The sequence below is a fragment of the Odontesthes bonariensis genome, chromosome 17, assembly GCF_027942865.1.
Source record: "Odontesthes bonariensis isolate fOdoBon6 chromosome 17, fOdoBon6.hap1, whole genome shotgun sequence".
NCBI classification, from domain to species: Eukaryota; Metazoa; Chordata; class Actinopteri; order Atheriniformes; family Atherinopsidae; genus Odontesthes; species Odontesthes bonariensis.
The window spans coordinates 20,890,692-20,910,402 of record NC_134522.1 but is presented as its reverse complement, the minus strand read 5'-3'; the positions used below and the strand labels follow the sequence as shown (position 1 = coordinate 20,910,402).

General features: G+C 42.3%; 1 protein-coding gene across 2 annotated transcripts in view; it reads right to left on the bottom strand.

Moving 5' to 3' along the window:
* Positions 1-18,798, bottom strand: part of fndc3ba (fibronectin type III domain containing 3Ba) — a 96,266-nt gene extending 77,468 nt beyond the window's left edge. For both annotated transcript variants that reach the window (XM_075488024.1, XM_075488025.1), the window contains exon 1: positions 18,668-18,798. The gene's annotated coding sequence lies outside the window, so the exon portion shown is untranslated. The remainder of the gene's footprint in view (positions 1-18,667) is intronic.
* Positions 18,799-19,711: the final 913 nt, after the last annotated feature.

Here is a 19,711-nt window from a genome sequence, read left to right as displayed (position 1 = left end):
AAGCGCCGTTTCATCGCATTTTTACTCTCTGCCTCTTCCCATCTTCCTCCATAAGCGTTGCTAATACAGCGATATTCCTACAACAATGTTTTCACTAGTCACACCCTTGAACTAAGCACAAGCTCCAATGGCGAATGACTGACAACAGGGCAATAATTCTTCTTTTTCTTAAATTGATACAGTCACTGATCTCAGTGGTGACCCAGAGATCAAGCTGGGACAATGTATCAAAAAAAAAAAAAAAAAAAGGATGAATACATTTTCAGTGGATATTAAATGCTTCATTCATTCCGTTTCTTGCATGAAACAGAGTGTGCATTATGCTATGTCCTGGATTAAAACAACACAGACATTTGTAATGTGCATGTAAATGCGACTTAGATGAGGAGAGATAACGTAGAAAAATAGACGCAGGTAGAGGTATCCTCTTTCTTGAAGTGGGTGTGTTGAGCAGTGAGGAATGCTCTCAGATGTCTGTACTCAGAACGGACTGAATGATTTCTCACTGCAGAGCGAGCACAAACTCGCACACGCATAGACAAACACAATAAAACACAAAGCATGGCTGAGATTGATCCAAGCCCTTTCAGACATCTTATCAGCTGACGATGTCAGTCCATGCTGGCATTTAATACACACATAGATTTGCTGAAATGTGTGAGTACGTGCGCTTGGGTAAATGGGGGGGTAGGCCTCTAAATATGGTGGGAAACCGCCACCAACATCACTGCCATTTAACCCCAGCTCCTTTTACAAAAGGTATTCAGTCTAGGAAAGACCTGCGCTCGCTCTTGCTCTCTCTCTTTCTCAATCATCCTCTTTCTAATATACATGCACACACACACTGACTCAGTTGGTACCTATTTTACCAGGAAGGGACAGAGGTGGAGTGAAAAGTGGGAGATGCGGAAAAGGAGGGAGGGGGAGGGAAGAGAAAAAAGGGTGGAGAGGAAGGCCAAAACACCCCCCCCCCAAAAAAAACAGGAATGCTGTGCTTGTGCTTACACTGACACACACACACACACACACACACACACAAACTTGGAAAAGACAGAGGGGGGATTTATAAAAGATGGAACCTCTTTTGGTTCCCACATTGGCCGGCAGCTTTCGGCACATACGCAGACTCTGTGTGCAAGTGTGAGAGAGCAAAGAGTGGGTGGGCACTGAGCCCCTCAACGTGAAGGATGGCAGCAAAGTGTTTGAAACAAAATTACGTGCGCTCTTCAGTTTGCCTGCCTGCATTTGGCCTAGGGCTGAACGATTATGGAAAATAATCTAATTGCGATTTTTCGCGCCAATATTGCGATGCGATTATTTTTTAAGGTCTTTGTCTTCTGTATTATTAAACAAAGACAAGCAATACGTCATACAGTATGGCTAAAACTATATTACATTAATTTTAAACTGTTCTTTCCTGGAAGACAGACCTCTGTTATGATGACATGAGGTGATGCATGAATTGATGACTGACATTTTTATTTAACAAAACAGTATATTTGAACATACAACAATAGTATCTTTTGAGCTTACAAACATCTGAGCATAAAGTGTTGACAAGGAACAAGGAAACACATGCCATGATCCAAACTTCTACAGTAGTACAAATATGGTCTGTACTCACAAAACGATGCATTTGGAAGTGTGTACATAGTCCAGGAGATTATTATTATCAACACAAGCCTGATAGCTTCTCTGCTGCTAAAGCTGCGTCGACGTCACTTCCATGATCTGGGAGCTTCAATGTAAGATGAAGGTTGATCTACTACTGTAGACAACAAAGTATATGCTATATTCTACATGAATTTTTATGTTGTAGAGTTGTGAAATTATTTTATCAATGGAGAAATTGAGCAGCCTTGCTTTGTTGTCTACAGTAGTAGATCAACCCTCATCTTACTTTGAAGCTCCCAGTTCCCAGAAGTGACGTCGACGCAGCTTTAGCAGCAGAAAAGCTATCAGGCTTGTGTTGATAATAATAAACTCCTGGACTATGTACAAACTTCCAAATGCATCGTTTTGTGAGTACAGACCATATTTGTACTACTGTAGAAGTTTGGTGTCATGGCATGTGATTTTAGTGTGGTAATTTTGGAGATACTGCCAGGGTCCGTTAGCGCTTGTAGCCTACTAAGCTATTCGGGATAAGCTAACTCGGCTAAGCTAACTCGGCTGATGTTCGGCCAAGATCGGAAAAACTTCGGGTGGGCTACTTGGCTGGATGTCACGGTTCAAATGACCCGGTGAATCTACTCCGAACCATCACTTTAAAACCAAAATAGTCCCACACGACTGATGTGCAGTTCCTCTTTGAAACTAGCATCCCCGCAGGGTCTGGTTCTGTTGAGCCTGAGGCCATTGTGTAGGTTACAGCTTTGCTTGCGAGTCCTCTCCGGTAGACTGTTTCATAACTTTGCTCCCCGTGTCACGTGACCTGAGTGCAGCCTCTGTGGTTAGACAATCTCGTTAGATCATATCACATGTTTTACTCGCGCATGTCACGTGAACAGAGTATAATCGCAGCCTTTTTTTTTTTTTTTTTTTTTAAATAATCGCAGCCTTTAGGATAAGAAAATTGCACTTGGTCATATCGCGATATTATCGCAAATGCAATATATCGTTCAGCCCTAATTTGGCCTGCATATGTGTGTACATACATGGCCTTTATGTGTGCACGCCTCAATGTGAGTTAGTATGGCTGTAGTCCTCTTGCCCTGTAATTGCCATAATGATATGTCATCCACGAAGACGAACTCAAAGTGGGGTGTGGTGGAATGCGACAGACACATACGAGCGCACACGTGTTCCACTCGTAAACCATGTATGAACAAGCTCCTCTCCAAACTTCCCAAACTGAAGACTCTGATGAACCTTCTCGTCTCCAACAGATGAGGTGCAGCACGCCAAGAGACCACATCTGATGGTTTTAAAGTCTCGACCAGCAAATTCCTGCTTGGATCTTTCATTTCCCTTTTAACAAGTCTCTTTTTAAACTTTTAATCAGGCTGTTTTACTTCTGTGCCATCACACGCGTGGTGGGTTGCAGACAAGGTCAGTGTCTTTGTCTGAAAAAATAAGCGATCTAATCCTATTTATCAAATGAAAAATAGGTCTGCTACATTACATTGCAATGAACTAACAATTAAAACATTGTCTTGCTCAAGAACAACCGTGCCGAAAGTGCAGAATGATTTGTTGCATCACCAGACAAACCTGCAAAGAGAATATCTGTGCAAGAGGAACAATTTTTCCTTGCTAAGAATTTTCCTTTGTGTTTATATTAGTTGCACTTCATTGCCACAGGCCTTTTTTTCTCCAGCCTGGCTTTTACTAACCCTTTTGCAACTTATTCACAGGAAAGTTTTCTTTGTGAAATACAGGAATACTGCTCAGTTTTAATGGAGAAATCCAGAACATCCCGCTCCATTCTGTTATTTCAAGATTAGACGGCAGAAAACACCAATATGTGCAACTTTTTTCCGCCGATCACTCCCTAAATAAAACAGTTCTTCCTCTTTCATTTTCTCTCCCTCTCCCTTTGTCTCCATTTTTCCCCTATTTCCTCTAAATGCCAGGCATTCTGTAGATCGTTGAGTGCAGTTGGAGCGCAGACAAGTCAGGACTCAGCCTGGTAAAAGACAGCCTCAGCACTTCTCTCCCCTTCTCCCTCGTTCACCCTCCACACATATATACACGTGCAGAAACACAGGCAAAATAAGTACCCTGGACAAAGCCTTTCTCCACCATCTTCTTCCCATCCATCCATTCATTCATCTGCCAATCCACACAATCCTCTCATCAGGACAGGTTTTTTGGGAACATGGGCAAGAAACAGATGACCCAGCAACTTCAAGTCAGCCTTTTCTCTGCCTATATTTTCTTTCCTCTTAAAACGAGCCTTTTGAAATTTAAGGCCATTCTTTTGTTGTCCAAAGTTCAGCACACTTTAAATTAATCATATACATTCAAAGTCAACCTTTCTCAAGATGCAAACTAATTAGCTCAACCAAAGAAAATCAGGATCTGACTCCGCCACTTCCTGGAAAGACCCCGCCTTCATAACATTCCACTGCCCTGTCAAAACACAGCTCCACTCTTCGAGTGGCTGATGGAAAGCCATCAGCTTCCCTTATAGGCTGCTGCCGAGGCACTGGGCGGGAGGAAGTAAAAGCTGGTTCCAGAGAAGCAGAAGCCCATTCCCAGGGGGAGACTGCAGTTACATAACTGTGCACACACACGCACAGAGTCAAGGCAACACCCTCAATGCACAAAATAGGATCAGAGCGAAAGAAAGGTGACAAGATAGTGGCGGAAGAGTGGAGAAAGAAAGGCAGATTGAGGGACTGAGAGGGGAGAGCCTGAGAATGAGGGAGAAAGAGAGGGTGGGAGGGGTAGGTGAGGCATCAACTTTCCTTGGGAACAAAATGTAGAGGAAACGGCTATTTTACACTCAGGTCAGGAACTGTGGGAGAGTTCTTCCAACCAGTGAGCATGTGTGTGTGAGAAAGAGAGACAGAGAAAGGTTAATTGGTGGTCAGTGGAAGATCACCTGCATCAAACCTCAAGCGGAAGAGCAGTGGACCGGACAGGAGGACTGTGCCAAGAATACAGTGCACCCACACACACGGGGACATGCATGATTGACACAGCTCAGCAGTGTTGTGAAAAACAAAGCAATTTGGTGTTATCAAATCAATATTATCAGCTGCCTGTCTATGCAGGATGGAACTGGAGAGAATCCATTAATGGAGAGAAGGGCAGTGAAGTCAGATGAAGAGAGGAAGTGAAGATGGAGGAGGAGGGGAAGAGGGAAGAGGACGGGAGAGAAAGAGACCATACCTGAGGAGAGAGAAGAAAAGAGGAGGGTGAAGGGGGGTGGGGGCTAGGGGGGACTAGGGGGCCGCAGGTTGAGTGTGTGTGGAGAGAGAAATGTGTGGAATCCTAATTGCGTTATTGCTGCAGAGCAAACATTAGTCCTGCCTGTCATACCACAGACAGCAGGCAGTGTGTGTGTGTGTGTGTGTGTGTGTGTGTGTGTGTGTGTGTGTGTGTGTGTGTGTGTGTGTGTGTGTGTGTGTGTGTGTGTGAGACAGAGACTGAGAGGAAGAGAAAATTGAATGAGTCCGGCAATTTCAAGCCAAGAGTTCCAAACACACTCTTCAATGCTGAGCATTTACAATAAGCTCTATGTTGTTGTTGTTTGGCTCGCCGCTAGCTTCACATTAGCACAGCACTGCTATCTCAAGCAGATGCACACATCTGCTGAAACTAACCCTCCCTTCTGCAGCTGTACAACTGCGAGCTGGCTGTGTGTGTCTGAGACAGTGTGCATGTGTGAGTGTGTGTGTGTGTGTGTGGTTGGGCTGGGGGCCAGTAGGCAGTAAACCCACAGTAGAGGGCCTGACAGTCCAACGCTTGCCACGTAGCCACGACGGAGAGGAGATCTACACTGAAGCATATGAGGAAAAAAAAAAAAAAAAAAGATGTGAGCAGAAGGGGAAAAAAACTAATAAAGCTAAGTAATGTGGGTCACTGTGTGGGAGTCAAAGCATTAACAGAAGCAACACAGCAGCCAAACGGATTTTGTGATACAGTTTATTCCCATCTGAGACACTGACGTTTCCACCATTTGCATCAGCCAGGGCAGCAAGACTCCCACTGTTTTATGCCGACCGATGGCAGTCGGTATAAAACCCAAGTTCCACAAACTGATAAGAAAAAGGAAAAAGAAAAAAAGAAAGATGCAAAGCCATCCCCTTCTCGTTATCTTCATAATAAACCGATGATCGGTCGTTGTCCTAATTACATCCATCAGCCTCATCACTCTCTTTACTATCACTTTCCTCCTCATGAATGATACTTCCAACATCACTATCATTATCTCTCTAACAACCAATATGCAGGACCGCCATAAGAACACGCTGTATTTTGTTGCTAATGCAGAGGAAGTGGCTATTTTCCCACAAGCACATGAACATGACTCACTCTTCTTCAATCCAGTGCTTCCAGATTTTTCTTCTCCTTTTGTCCTTTTCTCCCCCTCCTTCTCGTCTCTCTTTCCCTAACTTATACCACCCTCCCCTTCCTCCCACTTCCCCGCCACAGTTAGAGATTTTCTCCGCTGAGGGCTAAGCACTGAGCTCGAGCAGAGCTCACTGCTAACCCCTTCCAAACACCTTGGATCTCCGTGGCTCAGTCTGGCCACACTCAGGAAGGCTGGTCTCACAGGTCAGGAGACTAAAAGCTAAGCTGGGCTGACTGGTTGCTGCAAACACACACACACACACACACACACACACACACACACACACACACACACACACAGAGTGTGGGTGTTCCTTTTTGCAGGGTTAAGTTACGAACAATATTACCAAAAATACCTGGAAACTTTAAGTCTACCTTCTGTAGACGTCCTAGGACCATTAGATCCCTGAATTCTTACCCAACTGATCTTTAAGCCTCTGTTGTGCAAGATATAGTTCAAACTGATAAAAAAAGGAAAAAGAAAGAAAGTAATGTGAGGCCACAGAAATATTTCACCTCGTCTTTCTTTTGCAAAAATAAGAGACACAAAAGCTGAACAAAATACAAACAATATATCGATAAACAAAAGATGAACAGAGACCGCAATGAAAGAAAGTAATGGAGACATTGATTTTTTTTCTTCTCCTCCAAGATGAAAGCTCGTGGTGTGGTGGGAGATTTGATTCACACTTTTACTTGTTCTTACTCATCTGAGCTATGAAACATCTGTACAAGTAAAAAGACTGTATCTCCATCTTAGCTCTGCAGTGTGTAACATTACACAAAATCCACAGTTTGTCATGAACGTCAGCTTTGATGTCACTGTTTAAAGTGTCCGTTTCAGAAGTGCATGTTATTTCAAAGTCACATCCACCTTTTGTTGCCATGGTGATATGAAGGAGGGGGGTACTCCAGTTCATATATTCTCTCTTTGTCGGCCCCGCTCACATCCATCAAAACAAAATGCAGGCTATCGGCAGGCCTCACAAAGGCCCAAACCAGCATCCCAGGTATGACAATATCATTCCAGTTTGACATTACACAGCACCGGCTTTGCATTAGCTCCACATCCGTATTCATCTCTCTGCTGTATGTCCTTCTCTTTTATTACTGTGTAATGTAGTTGGTTCCATGTAATATGGGCCTTTAGCATAAATATGATGCCTTGCCTTTGGAGCTGGATCCTTTCCAAGCGGCGACTCTGAGACGGTAGAGAGTGTGTTGTGTATAACTTTCGTGGTTGCATGCTTTTCACTATAAAGGACCAGTGGCTAATGAACATTAGTTACACTTTGATTTCTATGCACCAGCGTTCTAACTGGCTCGCTCCATCCTTTTCCTATACAAACTCATCTCCTCCACTCCTCCTACACCCCACTTCCAGCTTTAACATGTCTCAGCCCTCCTTCTTCCTCCCCTACTACACACATATACACGTGCACACAAACTTTTGGGCCTACTTCCCAAACAACCCCTCAGCCTTCAAAAGAAAGCCGCCCATTCAGAAGGTTTTGGGGTGGGGTCTGGGAGGAGTTTATAATGCAGCACCGAAGAGGGCTGAAGGGGGGGGGGTTAAGGCTCTCATTCCCGCTAAATTGTCCCACATTGTTGAGCGTGCTTAGTTTAAACAAACACAGCCACTTCCTCCTCACTGCGCACATTTGGGCACACACACACAACCCTACTAGGCATGTTTGAACTCCAACACACAAGCGCAAGCGGGGCACACATGTATACGCACACAGATGCACAATCCATTGTGCGCTCTCACAGGTAGCCGACAATACTTTCAGTCTTGCCCTGCAGCCAGAACATCTTACAGCTGTGTCTAGACTTCACATCAGAACACCTAAGCGTTTGAAATGAGTCATTACACAGGTGGCTATGAAGAATAATTTTAGATGCACATTTCGCTGTATTAACAGTGTGTATATATATGAAGACTCTTTTAACATTGTGGGACTCAGACAAAAAATATGACAGCCTGCAGGCACAAAAATGCTCTTGTAAAGTTGTATAATTAGCTCGTAAAATGACCGAACTGCACTATTGACAGAGGGAAATATTACCAATGCTTCTGAAAAGGTTTCTACAGCACCTCAGGGAAACCTCTTCAAATATGACGGCCTTTATTACCAAAGTGAACCAAATTTTGAACCACTTTCCCACCGCAGTTATATCTCATGGACAGCCAAGAGTGCCAGCCAGGTTAATAACAGTTTTATCACCTTTTATCGACGGGACAATTTTGGTAAGGAATTCATTTTTGGGCTTAGTTGCAAAAAGCCGTTTCGGCTTTGGTTCAACAAAAACAAGGATGAGTGAGTTTCAGTGACTCCTTGTACAATATTATTGGGATAATCATTAAAGTAATTTTATTTCGACAATTAGTAACCAGTTTGACTCCCTCGTGTTCATGCCCTTACTCTGTTTACATTAGAAGGAGTACCATTAGAAAGTTCCATACGCAGAAGCAAGCTTAAGTGTTGATGTGTCACCACATCTCCACACGTGTCACTTTCCATGTCTCGCTAGAGCTCATTTGGCCACAAACATTTTTAAGGTTTGTGGGCCATAGGGGTGTGCAAAATAATCGTCATGACGATGCATCGCGATTCTAATTTTCGCGATCTACTGCATCGATTCTTGACGCCAAGTATCGATTATTTAAAAAAAAAAAATAATAATTTTTTTTTTTTTTTTTTAATGCCTTTAATGATAGGACACATGCAATTGATGCATTTCGCTGCAAGGGATGTTTGCAATATTTTTTTTTTTATAGTTTTATAAAGCCAATGCACTTTTTTTTGTCTGTACTGATCATCCCTATTTTGTTATTTTAAGTTTTATAAATCCTATGCACTTTTTGTGATGAGTGTGTCCAGTAATAGTAATATTTGTGTCCAGTAATATTTGTTTTAATGGCAATACCTCCAAAAGTTGTTTCAATAAATACAGTAATGAATTGATTTGCTTTGAGTTATGTATCAATTGAAGACACTATCCAGATCATACACAGCCAGTCAGCCACTGGTAATGGCTGTATTTTTATTTTTTTAAGTATGTTCAGTGAAAATATCGCAATGCATCGTGATGCATCGCAATAATTCAAGTATCGTGATGCATCGTGATAGTATCGCATCGTGGCATGTGAATCGTGATTCACATGCCACGATGTGGGCCAGGAGGACAGCAGAATGCCCCAATTCACAAACCTTCATGTGATAGGTCGTTAGTTCGAGACTCATCACGCATAGTTACAGCGTACACATTATGTTATTCATCAATCACGATTCTCGTCAAAAACAACAGCTTAAGGATACACGGCCATCCTACAATCTACAGCAATGGATTGTGATGCTTCCATGTTTAGGATATTTGGATAAATATTTTTCTGGTGAGACTCAGCGGTCCTGTGTTAAAGGAGAACTCCGGGGCATTTGAAGCGCATTTCCATTGCTAGAGGTTGTCAAATACTGATAGTAGGACACAGACAGGTGCAAATCTGCGCTCCCTGTGTGGAGATCGCGCTGTTCGCTCAGCCTGTCATGCGAGGCTAATACGTGGTGGCTAGGGGCAAGCGCTAACCCTTCCACGTAAAACAACAACTTGCACACTGCAGAAACGTCACACCACTTTATAAACCATCCGACAATAAAGTCACAAGCCTTACCATCAAAACCATATGCATGGTTCTCACATTACTGGCATGGGGACGTTACAAAACAACTTTATAAACAGCATGTCACTCACCGGGTAGTTGTACGCCCAAAAGAGTCAATGGACATACTCCCATATACAAAACAATTATCTTCTCTAGAAAAACTGCGTTCAAGTATTTAAAACATTACAACAATACATGCCCAGTAATATTGTTGTAATGTTTTAAATACTTCTAGAGAAGATAATTGTTTTGTATATGGGAGTATGTCCATCCAACACAAATGTGGAGCTACCATTCAAAGTCGTTAAAAATCCATTTTCACTGTTTGACCTTAGCCGTGAGGTTTGCTGTAGACCTCCTCTGGCTCTGAGACCGTCGCATTACCATGTGTTTCAGTGCAATGACCTACAATCATTGTAATCAGCTCTACATTACAAGCGGCTTGTAAAGAGGAGTGAGGGAGGACAACCACAGAGTCCAGACAATAAGCCCACATTCACTGCCAGTGGACCTGCTGCCATCCAGGCCGGCACACAGCATGCCTGCGCTTCTAATGCTGAGCTCCATCAGGGCTGGATGCCATGAGTCTTAATTAAGACTGCTATGCCGAGTCAAGAAGTGAATTCCCCCCCCCCCCCCCCCCACCCCCACCCCCACCCCCAATTCTCACATGCACGGATGCATAAGATACCCATTTTTGGATGGACGAGCACATAGACGCCGACAAAGCCCCAGGAGACATCAGTTTTATGGCCCATGAAAAAGCTTGCCGAGTGGGTGGTGTGTGTGTGTGTGTGTGTTTTGTGGGTGCTGAGAGAGAAACACTATTTAGTCACACCTCCATGAGAAACCTGTGTCCCCTCTCACAGATAAAGCAACAAGTGAGTCTAAGAGATGTGCGGCCATACACTCACACAATTATCTCCACCCACACATCCTTTAAATGTACAACAGAGCATGCAAATCAGGAATTAACCATTTTTACATGCTTAATTCCATGACCAGCTCATAGTTGTGTTCATCAGTGTGTGCATGTGTGTGAGTGAGTGAGAGAAAGAGAAAGACAGAGAGAAAGAATCAGGCGTCAGACAATGGAGCTGAAAAATGAGAGAAGACACTTCTGGGAATAGCAAACCAATGGAAAGTGTACATACAATCACTTTGTGCCCGAGCATCAAACACACACATACACACACTTCTAACACCCCTCCCCACAGCAGAGGGTCAGAAGGTCACATTCCTCCTCCTCAATCAGCCTCAGGATTTCACACACTAGTTCAGGGGTGTGTGTGTATGTGTGTGGTTTAGTGTGTTTTGACCTGCCCGTGTGAGTTGGGATGTGAGTTTGGGATATTTTAGTGATTTGTGGGGGGTCCGACTTGAGGGCAAGGAGGGGAGAAGTGAAGGAAAAAAGAAGACTTGAGGCCGTGTCTACGCGGCGCGTTAGGAAATCTAAGAAATGCATTTTTTTCTATCCTAAAAAAAATTTCTAAACTTGGGATTCGACTGTTTACTTTATTATGGTTGAAAGGTGCAGCAGCAAACAACATTCTAGACTAAACAATACAACAGAAGCTGTAATAGAACTCTTGCTAATATTGTGTTTCCAATTTTTCAAATTTCAGTTTAAACGAAGGTTTTTTTTTTCAAAAAGTACCGACAAAATTTTTTTAAAGTTCATCAGCATTTTCACGTCCATTCGCAGTTATTACCCTAGTGGAGGCAGGTTGTAAATGACTAAACAAATAGAAGGAGAAATGACAGGTATGTGGAGCTGTGACGGGTGGGGGTAAACACGGCACCGGGAGGGGGGGGGCAGGGAGGGGTCAAAGAGTGTCTGCAGGCCACGGAGGGAGTGACAGAGCAGGAGGAAGAGGGAGGGTGGTATGAAAAGGAAGAGCAATTAAAAAAAATGTAGGCTGAATGCATCGAATAGCATCAATTTCCTCCTTAACCTGAGCCGCAAACTTTGGCTCCATCAATCCATCGCCATGTGATAGTGTTGCTTACCGTATATTTATAGCACAGTCACCAATGAATTTGCTCCATACATACGAACAAAAACTGTAGCACATATAGAAAGAGGCATCCTTAAAAGTGTGTGCATGGCTATCTTTTACTTCCAACCATCTAATAATTAAAAGTAGAATCAGTTACCAATTCTGTTCACCCACTCCAACACACACACACACACACACACACACACACGCTCAAAGACAATGAGATACACACTCAAAAGGCTCACAGTCAGGCTTAAAAACAGCCATTAATGTCTGGCGGAACTTTCCATGAGCCTGCCAACTAGCAACACCAACACGCCTGGCATGCTAATACAGGCACGTAAAGTTAACTCTGCGTGTGTTTATGTTTCATGCATGTGTGTTAACTCAGTGCTGTGTGTGTGTACAGGTGCACACGTTGTCCCTTCAGCCCTCCTGAAATGCATGTGCCACTGCGAAAAAAACACAAGTACCTGCACAAGGGTACAAGCAGAGCAGGCTGACCCGGGAGGGGGGGGATAAACTCAATCACTCCGTTTTTTCTACTTGCTGGTATTCAATTAAATTTCAGCATCTTAGTGGATAGACTGGATTACAAACATTTGAACCATTTCTAATCATAATGACTTTTTCTTTCTTTCATCCCTTTTATGCTGCAGCAAAGTTGCTTTTTTTTTTTGGAGGAGTCATACATTTTGGAGAAGTCATAGGTTGAGTCATGTGCAAGACATGCTGTGTACTAAAATGTTTTTTGACCAAAATAGACTTATTGTACAAATGTCTACGGTTATGCCCTCACTGATTAGGCGGTACTGTACATTGTGTCATCGCTCTTCCCTTTTAATGCCGAAATACGACAGCAACTATTTTCAGTGTGAAGAAGAAAAATAAATGCAGTCAATAACTAATTATTCAGTGGATAAAATATTTACAAAATAGTGAAACGGTTTCAAAAAGCGATATCTCCTTAGTCCCCTGTAGAATGTAAGGGAACATAAAATTTGGAGTAAAACTCAAAAGTAATTTCAATTTAGTCTCATCCATGAGAAAGAAAAGCAAAAACAAAAAGCTTGACTGCTAAAACTGACTTCATGCATATCTTATGATCAACATGTTAGAATAAAATATATGAGCTCATAATTGGAAAAGAATCAAATAATCTTGCATTGTGTAATTCCAATTGCTGATACAAAGTAAGAATTCAAAGAAAACTCCTACCTCAAAATAATGCTCGATGAGTTATGAAATTATTCACTTGAAAGTGAAATATTTCTTCTCTATAGTTGCAAAAAAGCAACGGTGCAACTCTAGACACTTCCAATGGCAGCCCTGGGGATGATCTGTCAGTACTGTATACTACACATCTAATCTTGGACTAAAACCCACAAAACCAGACACCAGAATGTCAAAGATCAATTAATCTTAGTTTTTTTTGTGAGAAAAGAGGAAAGGAAAAGAGGGAATGGGCGGAGGAAGACAGAGGGGACGAGAAGTTGAAAGGTCTCTTTCATCTCCTTTCGGAATCAACCATCAACAATGCAGGAAATTATCAAGGGAGACAAAAAAAAGGGGGAAACAGGGCTCTGGAAAGCTACAGAGGAAGGGGAGGTGGGAGGATGGCAGAGAGGCAGAAAGAAAGAGAGGAGGAGGAGGGCAAACATTACATCTCTATGCCAAGCAAACATGGGATGCTGGGATACTTCAACAAAAAGCCTGCGTTCATACAGCCGAGAAAGGCGGACAAAGTAAAAGGGAAAGTAGCAGAGGGGGAGAAACAGACAGACAGAAGAAACAAGCTGGGAAATGGAAAGTGAAAGCATTGTACAGCAGATAGCCAGCTGCAGTCAATTAAATAGGACGTCGCCTTTTTTTCCTGTTTCTTCTACACACTTATGCTTGATGTATGTGTGCGTGTGTGCATGACATACAGCAGTGCCAAAAGGGTGTCGCTGTACCAGAATTTAACCTCAAAAGTCAGCTGATTAGTTGAAACAGGAAACTAACTGTAACAAATAAGGCTCTGGAAGTTCTCTACAATCACATATGGCCACGTTAAGTGAGCATTTAAACTTTAAACCTGGAGCTTCCCTGCAATGCATGCATTAAATCACAGCATCAAGCAGTTTTTCTCCAAAGCAACATACCAGTTTACCACAGGGATAACCTATGTGCTTTACAATATGTCCAGAAAGACAAACTGCCAAAGTGCCCCCTCTACTACACTCCAGGTGTCGGTGCCTTGACCTCACAGGAGAAAAACGCCTGATCACATGCACTCCAAGACCTCTCATCACACACAAGGAAGCAGGAAGCAGCTTGTTCACTTTGACCAACCAGCACCTCGGCTACAGTAACAGTGAAGGCAGCAATCTTTCTGAGAAGCACACCTGTTACATTTGGAGAAGCAGATGGCACAACTGGCAGTAGACCTTTTAAAAACCACATACGTGCAGAGGGCTCGAACAAAAATTCAAATACATCTTCTTCTTTTTTTTTTCTTTTTTTTAAAAAAGCACACCAACCTCTGGGAGGAAATATTCAAATGCAGACAGCTGAGGAGGGCCAATCGTAGAGTTTCAAATGATCATAATCAGTAGCTGTGAAGACAAACTACATTAGAACTTGTTATTTGAAGACATGAGATGAATTGTGTTTGATAAATGGCGAATAAACTTGGCTGAGCATATGCCATCATCTCATCTTCTAACGTTTCAAGTAGTGACTCGAATCACAGTGTGCTCCAACAAGCAACTATTCATCAGGCTCAGACTCACTGGGAAACGTGTAACAGGTACGTTGGTCCACATCTCAGAAATTAAGTAGAGTCACAAAGTTAACTCATGAGGTTAGAAGTAATAAGATGGCACCATATCCTTAACCTGTTGTGTTGTCAGGCAGTGTCTATGTGACATGATGAGAACCAAAGCCTCGGAGAAGTAAAAGCTTTTACTCCTGAACATGTATATTTTGTAATCTTAACCATGTCTCTGCCACACAATGTGTACTACTTCTAACCCTAATCACATAAGCTCCTAACCTTAACCATTCTCAAATGGGAGCAAAGTAGAGAAGTGAAATGCCAGTGGAAAACGTTTGGGATCCCCCTTGAACTCATCAACCATCCTTCGCCGCTCTTTTTGTGGCCTAATCAACGGTTTTAAACATTTACATCCTTGTGTGACATCAAACGATTAATATCATGATGAAAGAGCAAAGACATCGAGCATCAGCGTCTCTAGAGACGATGTGCAATGTAAACCAACGTAGTTATACCTGTAAATTAGGCTGAAATACTATAAACTTTTCCCATTTGTGTATATGTACATATAATTGTCATATATTTTGTGCAACAACTTAACTTCCCCATTGTGGGATTAATAAAGTCTTATCTTATCACAGGTTCTCTTGTGAGTTTGACTTGGTTTATCATTTGATCTGATGACTGTTTTTCTGAAAAAAAAACAAAAGATACTTCTACAAAATTTTTAAAAAAAAAACACAGACAAAATTGACCCCACAGTGGTATCCAAACTGTTTGAATTAGTTGTGCAAAAACAAAGCGAGTAACGAATTAAAAAGCAGCAGATTGTTGAATCTGAGAACAATGAAACTCATCAATGCTTCTAAGAAGATGAGAAATGCTTAATCACCCAGTGAATGCATTTTTCCCAGGAGGGCTCAATTTCCTGGAAAACCAACGTAACAGAAACCAAATGGCCAAATAGTTTATCGTGAGTCTTTTCTTGCTCTTCATCGTCTCTTTCACGTGCTCACACACACTTTCTAGGGCAGCTTTGTTTTGACTGTGTAACCCTATCGTTTCACCAGCTTCTATCCCTGAAACACAAGCGCTGCTCAGTAACTCTACCCATTGGATAACATGTTCTAGGTTACCGGTCAGACACACAAGCATGCACATACAATGGCAAAAATCATCCTGCCCACTCCCTGACCCCATTTTAACCAGGTGTACCAGAAGGCTTCATATGTCCAGCAGCAAACTACAAGCCGGCGCAGGTAGACAGCAGAGAATGCAGGTTTCAGTCACACACACGCACACAAGTCTTTATGCAACATAAGTTTATCATTGTCCCCAAAATAATCTGTCCCACAAAAATCTGAGGGAGACATTTTACCCTTCCCACTAAAACCCAGCCTCACCATCAAACTCTGGGTTACTTCATGTCAGCCCAACTGCTTCTTTCCAACAGAATTAGCTGGTGAGAAAACACTAATAAATTGACTTAAATCCAAGAGAGGAAAAAAAAAAAAAAAAACATTGTAATTACCCCTTTAAGCTGTGACACACCATCACACACGACACTGATGAAGTCTATGAATTGCATCTGTGTGAGAAAGCTGGAATGGTAACAGAACACGTTAACTTACATAAAGTGTCATTCAAACCCTTCGCCTATTCATGAGATATAGAAAGGCCAAAGCAACAAAAGCTTCTCTCGTTCAACCTGACTCCAGCTGAAACACTGTTCTTTCTGTTCTGTTATACAGTTTCAGTCTATTTCATTCAAAGCACGCACACACACGCACACACACACACAAACACAGAAAAGGGAACTTTTATGACAAGCAAACTAAACCTAACTGGCAAGAAATATCCCTTGCTTGCAGTTGCATCACTTTGAGCACAAAACCCTGCTTACATTATGCAGCTCTCCACACAGCTGACTCAAAAAGAAGTACAGTATATAAAAGGTGCCAAACAGAAAGTATCTACAACTTCAGAAATGCTTTTTTTCTAATTATCATCATGATCATTATTATTCGGCCTGCTCTAAATATAAGATCGACACAATGGGGGCTTTTATAACTTTTTTCAAACACCAGCCTGTGAGCTTTGTTTACATTCTCATTGTGCAGAAATGTTGAAGCTGAGTTGGCTTAACTTTCAGGGAAAAGTGAATACAGATACTCAACTTATGTTAGAAAGGTCAAGGATGCGGGCACTTTACAGATAACAAAGGAGCACATTTTCAATGAAGGCATGGATTGCACCAACTCTGCACCATCGAGCCGTTGTGTCCATTGCTTTGAACTGACTGATCATCTGCAAGACCCGACGGTGGTTTTCCCATTTTGCGTCATGTGTGACGCATTTAATGCAAGCTGCAGGCGTTTGATTAAAAAAAAAAAAAAAAAAACTCAGCTGAGAAAACAAAAAACTGTTACTAAAAAATTTTACATCCTGGGGCCGAGGAGCAGGGCCTCCCCAAATCCCCCGAGAAAGCCTATCTTACCTGTTAAGCAACTGGTGAAATCTGACTTAGGGTCAAAAAAATGTGCAATTCCAAGATAGCATTTCAGAACACGTCAAGAAAAGGAATGCTGCGACAGATGCTACAGAAAACAAAAGAGGATTCTCTAAAATTGTCCCTAATTAAAGCTGCATGTCTGATGCTGAGACTTTTTCGAGGCTCCTGTGTTCTGGAAGCAAAATAAATTCCTCATTCATGCACCACAGGGAGAATTCCTTTGCACTCTAAACCTAAACACACCTTTTCAGCTGGAAGCCTGTCCCATTCGTCCCCAACCCCCAACCCCAGCGACCCCTCAAAAAGTCAGAAATCAGATTTTTCAAAGAAAGGAAGAAAGGAAGAAAGAAAGAAAGAAAGAAAAAAAACTACAGGGCCACATCAGCCTTTCACCAAAGGAATGTCATCTGACGTCATATATTTGGGATCGGATTTCTCAGTCTCCTCGTTCGCGCCCCCCCCCACAAAAAAATGAAAAAGTAAGGATACATGTGTATGTAATGTGTTATTTACCCCCCACCACCTTCAAAAGCTTAGATTCTCCAACGTGTCCACTGGGTCCAGAGGATACAGGACTCTCAAATCAAACCGCCTATTGCTTACTAAGGATGTAGCTATGTCTGACAGATAATCACTGTGTTCCATTATCAAATTACGAAAAGAAAAAAAAAGGTTAGTTTGGCAAACAAACGTACAAACCAACTCATCTTTAATTGTGCAACCTCCTCTCAGTGATGAGGCACCGCACTCATAATGCAGTGAGTTGTCTTCTCTTTGGTGTACGTGGAAGTCTGATAATCGATCGTTTCAAGCAGGAGGCCAATGTTTGATTTCCACGTCTGCATCAGAGAGGCTGAGAGAGGGATTTGTCTTCCCTGCACAAACAGACACGTAGTCGTTTCTGAGAGAGGGAGACAGACAGACTGGCTGGAAGGAATGCTAGGATATGCTGGAGTTGGGATTTTTTTTCCTCTCCAAAGCCCTTTTTTTACAGCATTCTGCAACCGCACACAAACTCAACGGAAAGTCGCTTCCACACTACCCCATTCAACGTTTCTCAAGTTATCCAATGCACTATAACGCCATATAGCGCCAATTCAATGATTTCGCAACCTCCCCAACCAAATCTGGCTGCCTCAGCATCTTCTATTTAAAGTTATTTTCCAACAAAAAGAAGTGCCCATTTCCTATTTTTACGCAGGTACAACACAACCGACAATTTCCACAACGCAAGCCACGACGCAGCAACTGTAAAGTATGAGAAATAAAGCAATAAGAGATGGTTTTCTCCTGTTGCGCACTCACTCCATCTGAAGTCTTCGGAGACAAAAACACATTCTTTGGTGAAAGCTGAGAAATCGGGACCACAAAGAGTCGACTCCAAACGCACAACCCGACGCATTCACTTGGGCAGTGTGAAAGAATCGGCTCGGCAATCTCCACAATTTCTGCTTTTCCCTGTTGTTTCTGAATAAACTGGAAAATCTGCCCTAAAGTTTCGATTCACCCCCCTCCGCAGCAGTGAAGCAGTTTTCCTTTTTCCTTTGCGTTGGCCAAGTGGCCCAGACTGCCGGCGTCAGCGCTCAGCTCTCCAAACTCACACACAGACACGCACTTCGAAAACTTTTTCCAAACATCGAATCCCTTGGCCTCGATTCGCGTTCTATCCGCAGTGGTTCGTAGTGTGAAAGAAGTGTAAAAGGACTCACCTCGTTGTAATAAAATAATCTTCAAACAGACGGAGCTGCGCGTTTTTTGTTTTTTTTTGTTTTTTTTTTTTTATTCCCAGGGTCGGGTCCTGCCTGTCTGCTGGCGCGGCGCGACGCGTACTGGGAGACTCCGCCATGTCAATCAAAATGCGACGCACATGGAGGTCAGGTCCCGCCTCCTACCGTAATACACAATGCGCATTCAGAAAGGCAAAACAGAAAGGTAAACTGCTCGTTCCATCATTTGATCCTTTTTTAGGCTGTTTTAATGTGAACACAGACAACACAAAGAACAAAGACGCGAACAAAACAGCCGTCAAACATGATTCCAAAGGCCACAAAAAACATTTTTCTTTAAAGAAAAAGGTTACACTTAAAGGACTATATCTTTTTTTAGTACTTAAATATAGGTCAACTTCTAAGAAATCTGTTCTATAAGGTCAGCCCACAAAGGTAGGTGAACTCTTCTGCATATAAAACAAATAAATCCAGTTTCCATTTCCAAAATCCATTTCCAGAATATCTTCATAGGACCAAAGGCAGCATGATCTGCACTGACCCTGTTTCCCTGATCAAAAACAAACCTACAAAAAAAAAAAAAACATAAACATCACCAACAATTTGTCATGTTCAGTGTATTTGCAAATGTCCATTTTACTTGTATATAGACTTTGTCAGATTTTCAGCCGGTCAAGTGGGCCAACACCTTCAGTTCAGCGTCGTTGCACCTTCAAAACAGCTGAAAAACAGGGAAAGGTTTCTCTTCTGGAACCAAGAATCCTTCAGTTGACATGTGGAAGAGGTTCAAGTCCAACACTTGTGCTTAAGATTTAAGATAAAAGCAAATAAAAGATTAAAAAAAACCTAACAAGTAAAACATATAATGGCCTGATAAATGTAAATAATTAAAATCATTACCAAAACCTGTGGTTTACTTTGGTAGAGATATTGGTTAGGAGGACTGCTGTATGCTGCTCTGAACAAGCCAAATGCCGGATAGATTAAATCTAATTGTGAACATGTTTAGATTCCTGCAATGCATAC